Below are 13595 nucleotides of genomic sequence, written 5' to 3' on the forward strand. Positions count from 1 at the left end.
TGTTAAGAAGAGACTTCCTTTAAATTAAAAATTCCAGAAAAACCGAAAGTGTCGTCCCTGATAAGCCTGTGCAGAGTGTGCAGGCTAAAATGGGATGACACTTATGCACATTTATTAAGCCCAGTTTTTCTAGAATGCCGCTCATATCATATCGAAAAAAGACCTTGTTTTAGCCTGGGGCCAAGTTTTGATTGTATCATAATTTTTAACAGTAACATAATTTTACATGAAATGGTTGGAAATTACCCTTGATACCTTAGAACATTAAGAAAGTAGGTCTTTGACCCAGTCATTGGGCTTATCATGGAGTAATCAACAAGTTTTTATGCTGATGTGATGGACTTATCAGAACTCAGCCACCTAAGGTAGATAATTGCCAATTGCCAAGTTTAATGGCTTATCAGATTATCTGTTTGAAAGCAGATTGTACAGGGAATCCCAATGTGTAGGGAATGACAGTTAATGATTCTTGGCTTGTTTATGTTTCATGAATAAAGTCTGACCTTTTGGGTGACTAGAAACAGGTTTGAACGCCCAGTGCTTTTGCATTGACTGTTTCAAGGCAGTGACCCCAGATTTATTCATTTTTGTGAGTTTCTTATGTACCGAGTATGTGTGTTTGTCTTTTCTAGTGCATTTGTTTTCTGTCTCATCCATTGGCATTTGTTCCTTGTCATAAATAAAGGACCATATTGTATGAAAGGTTTTCTTGCAAGCAGGCTCTGCTGCAGTTTCTCTTTATGTAATGAATATTGAGAGTGCAGTAAAACAGTTGTTTAATGTCCCTTTATTTTGTAGAATCATTTGTTGGCTTAACATTTTGTGGTTTTTCAAAATATGACTTTTTTGCGTGGATACATACATTTGTTGATTTCAGATTTTTATAAAAAAAAGAACAAATTGCATTGGGTCATTTTTTTTCCGTTGTGTTTGAGTAAAATGTTTGGTATGGTCAACCCACAAAATCAATAAACATATATGCCCCACAAATTATAATGATTTGACAGCACTTACACAATTTTATACTATTCATTATTTATCTGTGGATTGGACCTGAATTTGTGTACAAGTCTTTAATTTAGACTTTTGGAAATTCAGAAGTAATTTTTAATTGTGTGCTATATTGAAACTAAACAAGGGCTAAATAGAGATTACATAGTTTAGATGTAACTATTACATAACAAATAGTGGATAAGGAAATTTGTAATTTTGAGCTTTGATCCAGATGCAGAATTTTATATACAATTGATCGGGAAATAAATAAACATTGTGAAATATGTAGTGTAAGCCACAAGCTGTAATAAAAAAATGATTTTGTATGCGATGAACTTCAGATTCTTATAATAATAAGTCAGCACAGGCTGATAAGAAATGACATTTTCCATCTAAACTGGATTTTCACTGAGAAGAGACTTCCGTTCAACATAAATGCTATTAAAGCAGATAGTGTCTTCCCTAATTAGCCTGCACAGACTTCACAGGCTTAAATCTGGGATGACACTTAAGGCACATGCATTAAGCCCCCTTTTCCCAGAACCCAGCTCAGCAATGACACTCATTATTCACAGGACAAACAGTTTTATGCCAGGAAGAACAAATGGTTTGTTTATGTTTGATGGCTGTTATTTGGCAGAGAGTGCCCACATAATTTATCTGTCATGTTGCATCAACTAGAAACATCGCGACTGGAACAATTTGTAAATGATTTACAACAGATGTCAGAATTGCATATGCAAAAGTGGAAGCTAAGGGAAGCAACTGTGCAATCATAAATGTGTGTTGATTGCATGAGTTGCCTTCCTTAGAGTTGTTTTGGGGGGGATATGTTATGATGTTTACACAACTGTTGTTAATAAATTCTTGTTTCAAGTACAAACAAAGTTTATCAACTATAGAATAACCTGAATAATTAATTAATTGTATATAGTTGTAGTGTTTCAAAAACATCAAAACAAGATATTTACATTTACATTTCTTTTTGATTTTAGGGACTTATATAAATCTAGAAACAGAGCTGATCAGCATGCAATTAAGTTCATATAAGAGTACAACAGCAATTAGCTGCTTATTCCCCCTCACCTGTTGCCATCCGCTTCAAATCCTTCAAAGTTGTCCATTTGTTGTACACAATAACATAACAAACAAAATACAAAAACAAAACAATATATTTTTATGCCATCCGGATAGAATGATCGGGGAATATTATTTTGGGCCTGTCTGTCTGTCATTGTATGTATCTGTCTGTCATTGTTTGTGTCTGTCTGTCATTGTATGTGTATGTCTGTGTAAACTTATGCAATATTGATGATAAATATTTGGCATGCATGTGTATCTCATGGAGCTGCACATTTTGAGTGGTGAAATGTCAATGTCAAGGTCATCATTAAAGGTCAAAGGTCAAATATATGGCTTCAAAGCAGCACATTAGGGGGCATTGTGTTTCACAAACACAGCTCTTGTTTAACTTGTTTAATTAATATTCAATAAACATAATGTATTGTTTTATATATACAATAACTATTAAAAAGAAAAATTTGGCTCACATTTTTGTTTTGTTGTGTTATTGTTTATATTTTTATGGATATTGGAGGGGGTTAGCAGCTTATGATTTAAAAAGATCTAAAACTGTAAGAAATTAAATGTGGACAAATCTTTCTTGATTAACCTATAAAGGTTACAATTCTTGGGGACAGTTGTATGTGAATGGATTGCACTGAATAAAGTGGGTAGCACACACAAATATATCACAGAGCAAAGCCCTGGGAAAGAGGAGCTTTATGCATGTGCATCAGTGAATGTCTCAGATTTTACCTGGGGAGGTAAACTAACATAACCTGGGATATTGTTTCTAAGAAGAGACTTAGTTTAAACAAAAAATTCTATAAAGGCAGAAAGTGTCATCCTTGGTTAGCTTTTGCTGACTGCACTGGCTTATCTGGGACAACCCTAAATGCACATGCATGTTCAAAGAATAAGGCTCAATTCTTTTGAGTACTAGATTGTATTGCCTGAAAATATTGTGGCACAAAGTATCATATATAGTTATATATACAATTATGATGGATGTGATGTTCACGGAAACAACTGCATCTTCTGCCTATTCCTCAGTTTCCACTGGAAAATCAGGTATACCTTCCGAAATATTCACCACAGCAGATCACTGATAGGGATTGAGGATAACAACCCAGTGTTGATGGGTTACACACCACTGATAGAAGATAACACCCTGGCATAGATGGGCCGTGAAGACTTTGGTAGCCCTGATTACCTGATTAGAACTTACTCCTTTCTCAATTTATGCTTTATTAAGTGCCTTGGAAAAATAAAATTTTCTCCTACATAAGGCTATGGTAAATGTTTGATTGGTTGGTGTAAGGTTCTTGGATGCATTGAACTATCGTTTGAGTATTCAACATAGAGATAGCATTATTTGAGCCGCGTTCTGAGAAAACTAGGCTTAATGCATGTGCGTAGTGTCGTCCCAGATAAGCCTGTGCAGTCCGTACAGGCTAATCAGGGACAACACTTTCCGCTTTTATGGTATTTTTAGTTTCAAGGAAGTCCCTCCTTACCGAAAATTAAGTTTAGGCGGAAAGTGTCGTCCCCGATAATCTTGGATGACACTTAATGCACATGCATTAAGCCCAATTTTCTCAGAACAAGACTCATTTAATGCCGACATCTTTATATTAGTTCATTAGAATGGTTTCACACTATCCATACATGTTCTTCAGTCACCTCTAAGCCCAATATTTGGAAAAGAATTTTCTTAATCAATCCCTGATTTTTTTTTTTCCAACTATCTCAGTACAAATTTATATTTTAAAAATGGGACCCTTGCTGTGGGAAAATGGGGTTTAATGCATTTGCCAAGAGTGCCATCTAAGATTAGCCTGTGTAGTCTGCACAGGCTAAAAAGGGATGACATTTTGGTTTTAAAAAGAAAACCCAACTATGAACTGACTTTGGCAATAAAAAACAAGTCATTTAGGTTTTAAAAAAGAAAACCCAACCATTTACTGTCTTTGGCCATAAAAAACAAGTCATTTCGGTTTTAAAGAGAAAACCCAAACACTTACTTACTTCGGCCATAAAAAACAATTCTTTAAGGTTTTAAAGAGAAAACCCAACCATTTACTGACTTTGGCCTTAAAACAGATGACTTATCTTTTTTCCAAAGTCTGCAGCCTGTATGATAAACGTTCTTGTTTAACAGGCACCATTTATTTCCTACTTTTCAAATGGTTCTATCTTGGTATTTCTGAACTATTCAAATAATGATGTTCTTGCTCTAATCTCCAGCTTCCAGTTTTAGTTCTTTTTCCATTTAATACAGTATTTATAGTTTATCAGTTGACTCAAAATAATCTCTGGCCTATATGGTCTATTTTCTGGAGTGTTTGGAAAATATACAAAAAATGGGAGCAGGCCAATTTGGGGTGATTTTTCAGGATAATTTGACTTGGTGATTACTAAGTATGGTGCATTTTTGTGGAGAAAAAGTGTAGATTGATTTGACCTTTCATTAATGAAAATTGTGGACTGTAATAGCAATAATATTTTGCTGATATGGATAAAAAGTGGCTATAGTTAGGACATTGCTATAAAAGTAAAACAAAAAACAAACAGAGTAAAATGGATTCGAATTCTTTTCGAAGACGCGTTAGGAAAGTTTTGAAGTCGATGAAACTTAACGTTTGCAGCTGTCACAGAAATCAAGAATACAACGTTTCAGTAGATGCAAGACCTTATGACCGAAACAGTCGTAAAGTTGCGGATTTAGAAACGTACAAAATTGTGGACATAAATTATGAGACTGTAAATAGGACAAAAGCTTGTGAACAAGTAGATGAAGTTGATAAAAATCATGAAGATTCAGAGTGTGTCACTAGGGGAACTGAAATTTCAGTTTACAACGCAGAATTTGTGTGTCATACAACAAAAGAGAATGACGCAGAAAACGTTGGCGACGTCATACAGGATGTGGATGGTGAAATCAACGTAGTATGTGCATATTATGGATTTTTATGTCCCCCAGTCTATACTGGGGACAGTCTATACTGGGGGACATATTGTTTTTGCCCTGTCTGTTTGTTTGCAATGGTTTGTTTGCGTCAAACTTAAACATTTGCCATAACTTTTGCAAGATTGAAGATATAACTTGATATTTGGCATGCATGTGTATCTCATGGAGCTGCACATTTTGAGTGGTGAAAGGTCAAGGTCATCCTTCAAGGTCAAATATATGGGGGCATAGTGTTTCACAAACACATCTTGTTTAATTTATTTCAACATCCATTTGTTTATTATGCCCCAGCCCCCCCCCCCCCTCCCCTCCCCCTTTGAAAAAGCTGGGATATATTGGTTTGGACCTGTCCATTGGTTGGTTCGTGTGTCTGTCTGAAGGTACCTTAGGCTGTCTGTTCAGGTTTTATGCTGTTTGCTTCTCTGTTCAGTATCTAAGGGTTGGAACTAAACCCTTTAAAACTTGGATCTAGTAAGACAGGCTTTTAATTCAATTTAACTTTTCAAGGAACTACACATGCGTACAAATACGTATCTAAGTGGTAAAGGGTTAATAATTAACCTACCGTCATGCAATCTGCTGTGCTGGTTACTTGGGATGAAAAAAGATCCCGTTAATATTTAGGCCAACAGGTTAAAGACTTTCAAATCAAGAGATCACGGGTCAAGGTCACAAGGACGACTTTGCTGCAAGTAAGGGGCAAATATGTCCTTTAAACATGTCTTGTTACTATGCTGCAAGTAGAGGGCAAATATGTCCTTCAAACATGTCTTGTTACTATGCTGCAAGTAGAGGGCAAATATGTCAATCAAACATGTCTTGTTACTATGCTGCAAGTAGAGGGCAAATATGTCAATCAAACATGTCTTGTAACTATGCTGCAAGTAGAGGGCAAATATGTCCTTCAAACATTTTTGTTACTATGCTGCAAGTAGAGGGCAAATATGTCCTTCAAACATGTCTTGTTACTATGCTGCAAGTAGAGGGCAAATATGTCAATCAAACATGTCTTGTTACTATGCTGCAAGTAGAGGGCAAATATGTCCTTCAAACATGTCTTGTTACTATGCTGCAAGTAGAGGGCAAATATGTCTTTCAAACATGTTGTGTTACTATGCTGCAAGTAGAGGGCAAATATGTCAATCAAACATGTCTTGTTACTATGCTGCAAGTAGAGGGCAAATATGTCAATCAAACATGTCTTGTTACTATGCTTATGCAGGAACATTACTAGTTGATCTAGTTTTCTGTAAATTGAGATTTTAATGGCTTCAAATATATTTTGCTAACTATAAATGTAATACAAATGATATCTGGTTTAACCATAATGTATATAATATTTAAACGACTGATGCTAAAAATTGTATTGATCAGTTATAACTTTTTAATTGATAAAATAATGTTATTCTCTGATACGGACATTATGTGATTTGATAGTAATCATTAAGGAGAGATGACATTGTGTGATTTGCTGGTACTCATTTGACTGATATGACATTTTGTGACTTGGTTGTACTCATTTAACAGAGATGGCATTGTGTGATTTGTTGGTACTCATTTAACTGAGATGACATTGTGTGATTTGCTGGTGCTTGTTTAACTGAGGTAACATTAAGTGATTTGCTGGAACTCATTTAACTGAGATGACATTATGTGATTTGTTGGTACTCATTTAACTGAGGTTAACTTGTTTGATTTGTTGGAACTTGTTTTACTGGGATGACTTTGTTTGAGTTGCTGACAGTACTCATTTAACTGGGATGACATTATGTGATTTGCTGGTGCTTATTTAACTGGGATGACATTATGTGATTTGCTGGCACTAATTTAACCAAGATGAAATTATGTGATTTGCTAGTACTCATTTAACTGAGATGACATTGTGTGATTTGATGGTACTCATTTAATTAAGATGTCATTGTGTGATTTGATGGTACTCATTTAATTGAGATGACATTATGTGATTTGATTGTACTCATTTAAAGGAGATGTCTTTTTGTGATTTGCTTATACTCATTTGACTAAGGTGACATTGTGTGATTTGGCTGTACTCATTTTACTGAGATGACATTATGTGATTTGATTGTACTCATTTAAATGAGATGTCATTTTGTGATTTGCTTGTACTCATTTGACTAAGGTGACATTATGTGATTTGTTGGTACTCATTTAAATGAGATTACACCCTCCCCCTGAAGTGTGTCAAACATAAGATCTACACATATTGTGTAACGTTTTACCCCCAATGGAGAGTGTGAAACTTTTAGGTCTCATCCGTTGGTTTTCCATCAAGAATTTAAGTAATTAAATTTGGTTTTAGCCATCTTTGGGAATACCTGCAGCACTGCCATTAAAAGTGTAAAACATTAAGATTCCACTAGTTATGTTACACTTTTTTTGTAAAGGGTGTAAAACATAAGGTCTAAACATGATGCGTAATCCACCAGCAGCTTGAAACGTGATGTAATTTGTGAAACATTTTTTTTATTGGAAGAAGCCAATGTCTTGTGTTGTATTTTAATGTGTCAAATATGGGATAATTGTATGCTATGTTTACACCGTTCTACACCTAAGTTGCACCACTCTCATGTCCAAACCAGTTTGTTCTGTTAATGCCATAGTAGCTTATCAGTTTATGTGGAAATAAGGCTGATAAGCCCCTCTGGCTGTCAGAGAACACCTGAAACACCACTCATGCCTTGTACCTCACAACAGTAGCAGTCAGGGAAACAAATACAAAACGTAATCAGCAGACATCATGAAAACAAACTTCCTTTCCATCAATTGGAGGCCTTTCTTGTGCCTGTGTTTTCTCAGCCAGCAATACTCATAGTGTTCAATCCCTTCACTGATAAGCCAGCGGTAGGCTGGGTGCAATACTATTTTTAGCGCAGAGGTGGCTTATGGGATTTACTGCACTTTAGCGTGGACTGTGTACCTGACTGTATAACTTACCTGGGCAGCTCTCTGGAAATGCAGTCATCTGTCTGGAATTCAAAATGGCTGCTGTTAATTTCTGCAATTGATGAGAACAGTTTAGCTCTGCATAGGTTTTCACAGTATGTGAATTTGTGTGTATTTTTATGGGATTCCACAGAGAAATTTATGAAGATGTTTGAATAATTGACTTATCTATGTTATCATTCACTGACAAGTTTTCATGTCTTGAACTGAGTTATCCGTCATGTCTTGAACTGAATAAACTGAGATTATATAAATGTAACTTTCTGGACTATTTTCTGTCTGGAGCATCCCTTTATATAATATTTATGAGCAAAATCAGTGCATTACGAATTATGGATTCCAAAACATATGAAATTTAGGTATGGTGTACTCTAGGGATATTTAAGTATTTTGTTAATCAGGTAAGATTTCTTGTACATAATTAATTTATGACTTTTGTTTCAAATATTCTGTCAAAAATAAGAATTACATTTTTCCAATTTAAATGCAATTTTTATTGTTAATGCGTGTTACATTATGCATTTGACACATTTTATTTCACTGTCTCACAGTACAAACTATTATATAACTTTGTCTATCTCACTGTTAAATCTTAACCCATTTATGCCTAGTAGACTCTCCCATCCTTCTAAATTGGATCAATTTATTTCCAAAATTAGGGATGTCTACCATATTTATTTTTATATTTAGAATATTTCTTACAGAAATTCCTTTAGGCAAACAGCGCAGACCCTGATGAGACGCCGCTTCAAGCAGCGTCTCATCTCGGTCAACGCTGTTTGCCAAGGCCTTTTTTCTGGAGGCTAAATGGGTTAAATGTTTTTCATCAAGATTTCTGTCATAAAGAAAGAGAAAAAAATAATATAATCTATATCCTATAGATATTCTTGAAAAAAAGTTGGTTACTCAAAATCATGAATGGATTAATTGTATTTAAATTAGTTTTAAAAAAATGGGTAATTAACTTAAGTTTTAAACATCTTTGTCAATAAAGGTTAAGTAAATTATTTCTGAGCTTACACAAAGAAACTTTTCACAGAAAAACAAAACAAATAAACTTTTTAAAAGTTACCTATAAATAAATTCAATGTATTGCACATGTCGAAAACAACGGAAGGATATTGTCCATAAAAAAAATGAAGAACCCTGTTATAGTTTTCTTTTATTGCCACCAATGAGTATTTTTCTTTATTTTACTGAAATAATAACAATGCAAACATATTTTAATGAAATTTAATACAACATGCATTGACCTTTTAACAAGGTTATTTAACTAGGTATGAATGCACTCAAAGACAAAGAAATGATAAGAAAATAGGATAAAATACTTGAACCTTGCTCTGGGAAAACAGGGCTTAATGCATGTACGTAAAATGTCATCCCACATAATAGCCTGCGCAGACTGCATAGGGACAACACTCTCCGCCTAGGCTAGATTTATGTGCATAAAATGTCATCCCACATTTAGCTTGCGCAGACTGCACAGGGACAACACTCTCCGCCTAGACTAGATTTTCGTTTACAAGAGACTCTCTTCACCAGCCAAATTCTATACAATCAGACAGTGGTGTTTCTGATTAGCCTGTGCAGACTGCATAGGGACAACACTAGACTAGGTTTTCGTTTACAAGAGACTTTCTTCACCAGCACAATTCTATACAATCAGACAGTGTTGTTCCTGATTAGCCTGTGTAGACTGCACAGGTTTATCTGGGACAACACTTCACGCACATGCACTAACTCTTCCAGTGCTGGAACCGAATTTTGAAGGCCTTTGCAAACAGTTTGGATTCAGATGAGACGCCACACAACATGGCGTCTCATCAGGATCCAAACTGTTTGCTATACTGATAGTATTCTTTGAAAAAAATTGAAAAAAATGCTAATTTTAGAAATTCAGCAGACAACATTTTAGCAGACGACAAATTTCCCAGCATGCAAAGGGTTAAGCAGAGCAAGGTTCAATCACTCATGGACCTTTTAGCCCAGTCATTTAACCCATTTAAGTCTAGTAGACTCTCCCATCCTTCTAAATTGAATCAATTTATTTTCAAAGTTAGGGATGTCTAGATTATTTATTTCTATATTTAGAATATTTCTTACAGAAATTCCTTTAAGCAAACAGCGCAGACCCTGCATGATGAGACACCGCATCATGTGGTGTCTCATCTGGGTCTACGCACTGTTTGCCTGGGCCTTTTTTCTAGATGTTAGGCATAAATGGGTTAACAAAACATGAATGCATTCAGACACAACGAAATAATAAGAAAATATAGTATACATGTATTCATTACACAATGTATTGATAGCTAGTTGTTGATAATCAAAAGATATTTGTCTGATCATGAATTGCTGATGACAGATGTAAGAACAATGCTATATTAATAATAGTAAATAGTAACTATTTAGAATGGGTGACAAATGATACAAGCCATATTTGGCAAATTAATAAAGAGATTTAAACAAACCAAAATAAATGTATGTGTTTGAAGTTATTTTGCAAAAATGAATTTGTGAATGGATTGGAAAAAAAATGTGTGTTGGTTAGAAAAAAAATGTAAAAAATCTGGAATTACTCCTCTTGAAAAAGTGTATGTAATGCTCATTAAAAGCAGCATCATATAGGCGAGATATTTAATGCAAGTTAAACGCACATTTTATGTATTTTTGTATTTGTCTGTACTAAATCATTTTGTAAACTTAAAAGTGTATTAATACACTTAACAATATAATTAAAACACGCCTAAAATACACTTTAAGTGTATAAATTTTATGGTTTAGTGTATTTCACCATAGGCGCAATACACTTGTAATGCATGCACGTGCCTGAAAACAGGAAGAATGATGAAAAATTGCATGTTTTTCTGTTCAAAGATAGTTTTCTGAATTTTCAAGTATATTTATTTCTAAATTAAAGGGTAATAAATGCAGACAAATACAGTGCAAATCACGCTGTGTTTAATTGGCATTAACAACCCTTGTTGAGAAGGATAAACTATCTTTAGTGAATTTTGCAGAAAGATGAGTGTGGAACAAAATACAAATAGTTAAGTAACTACATTGTATCATGGACTCAGGAAAGCCTGAAAGTAATTAAGGACATTAAAGATTGTTAATTGGATAAAATCACTTTTCAATTGCACAACAAAACAAGTAAGATAATGCATGAGTTTACTTTAATATGATTATACCGTATACCTGTTAGTTATATACTGTGGCTTGAAAAAGGGAGTGGTGAAGTAGCATATGAACAAACAAAGAAGAATTAATACTCTTTTTTAAGTACCACGCTTGGCAATTGCAGTCATAAAAATTTCCTAGGTTACTTAAAATTCGGGAACAATGTTTTGTCTGGGATAGGTTAAGTGTAATTGATGGTGACTTATTCTTTTGAGAAAACCATGTCTGTTTAACTCATTTATGCCTAGTGGACTCTCCCATCCTGCTAAATTGGATAAATTTATTTCCAAAATTAGGGATGTCTATTATATTTATTTCTATATTTAGAATATTTATTACAGAAATTACTTTAAGCAAACAGCGCAGACCCTGAAGAGACGCCGCATCATGCGGCATCTCATCTGGGTCTACGCTGTTTGCCAAGGCCTTTTTTCTAGACAGTATGCATAAATGGGTTAAAAATATAACAAAATAAAACTGCCATTTAATACCAATTTTAATTATTTGTGCCTCGCTCTGGAAAAATGGTGCTTAATCAAAATGACCTTTTAGCCCTTATGACCAGCTGTGCTGGGAACAAGTTTTAATTGTATTTGAAACTCACCAAAAACAAAGATTTAATATTAAAATTTTACAGAAAATTAATTAATAAAAACCAAAAGGATGATTTCTTATTGTGTTGGTGTACTTTTATTAAGATATTGCTGAGTTGGCACTACAATGCTAAGGCAATTGTTTACCATCTGCATGGAAACCATAAATGTCACTTTTCATCTAAAAGAGTAAGCACTGAAACAATATGCTTGCTATGCAAAATGTGCAGACTGTAGCATTCATAATGTGCATTTATGCTTGTTTGTTATATGATTGAAATATATAGAGGATATTTGTTGAATTCGATGGAATATCGATTTTAATTCATGAGTGATCCTATAAAATACTATTTGCCACGAGTGAAATTTTTTTTTTTATGATCACGAGTGAAATAAAATCCATATTCCATCGAATCCAACACATTTTCTTTTTATTTTATGCTCTTTTCACCGTTTATTTACATTGTAAAAGAGTTTAAACTGTGTAATTTTGCTGGATTTATGACGTCATTTCGTTTAAAAATGACGTCATTTCACAATAAAACAGTGAAAAATATCGATATTTTTCACTGTTATTTTTCACTGTTTACAACAGCGAAATACCACTTTTATTTCACTGATATTTCTTTATAAACCACCGGAAAGCATAAAATAAAAAAAATATATTTAAGAAATATCCGTTGGCCTTACTCTGGAAAAAGGGGGTTTAAAGCATGTGCATGAAGAATCTTCTCTGCGCAGGCTTATCATGGACGACACTTTCAGCCTAAATTGGATTTTTGCTTAGAAGAGACTTCATTTAACCCATTTATGCCTAGCATCTAGATAAAAAGGCCTTGGCAAACAGTGTAGACCCAGATGAGACGCCGCATGATGCGGCTTCTCATCTGGGTCTGCGCTGTTTGCTTCAAGGAAGAAATATTCTAAAATATAAATAAATATACTAGACATCCCTAATTTTGATGGAAAAATTCCCCGCAGCTTTAAAAACATTTCAACAGGTTTCATTTTTATGCTCCCCATAAAAAATTTTTGGGGGGAGCATATAGTCGCCACTTCGTCTGTCTGTCCGTGTGTCCGGGCTATTTCTCAGCAACTAATGACCGGAATTCAATGAAACTTTATGGGAAGCTTCACTACCAAGAGGAGATGTGCATATTTTTAGCGGGTTCTGGTCGGATGATTTTTCATAGAGTTATGGCCCTTTGAAAATTGCCATTAACTGTACATATAGTGCAATTCTTGTCCGGGCTATTTCTCAGCAACTAATGACCGGAATTCAATGAAACGTTATGGAAAGCTTCACTACCAAGAGGAGATGTGCATATAATCAGCCATTTCTGGTCGGATGATTTTTCACAGAGTAATGGCCCTTCGAAATTTTTCATTAACTGTACATATAGTGCAATTCTTGTCCGGGCTATTTCTCAGCAACTAATGACCGGAATTCAATGAAACTTTATTGGAAGCTTCACTACCAAGAGGAGATGTGCCTATTATCAGCCGGTTATGGTAGGATGATTTTTCACAGAGTTATGGCCCTTTGAAATTTTCCATTGTACATATAGTGCAATTCTTGTCTGAGTTATTTCTCAGCAACTTATCACGGGAATTTAATGAAACTTTATGGGAAGCTTCACTACCAACAGGAGATGTGCATATTAACAGCCGGTTATGGTCGGATGATTTTTCACAGAGTTAGGGCCCTTTGAAATTTTCTATAAACTGTACATATAGTGTAATTCTTGTCCGGGCTATTTCTCCCCAACTACTGACTGGACTTCAATGAAACTTTATAGGACCTTTATTCAGGTCGCCGTGGTGTAATGGAT

Source organism: Dreissena polymorpha, chromosome 10 (assembly GCF_020536995.1).
Source record: "Dreissena polymorpha isolate Duluth1 chromosome 10, UMN_Dpol_1.0, whole genome shotgun sequence".
Taxonomy (NCBI): domain Eukaryota; kingdom Metazoa; phylum Mollusca; class Bivalvia; order Myida; family Dreissenidae; genus Dreissena; species Dreissena polymorpha.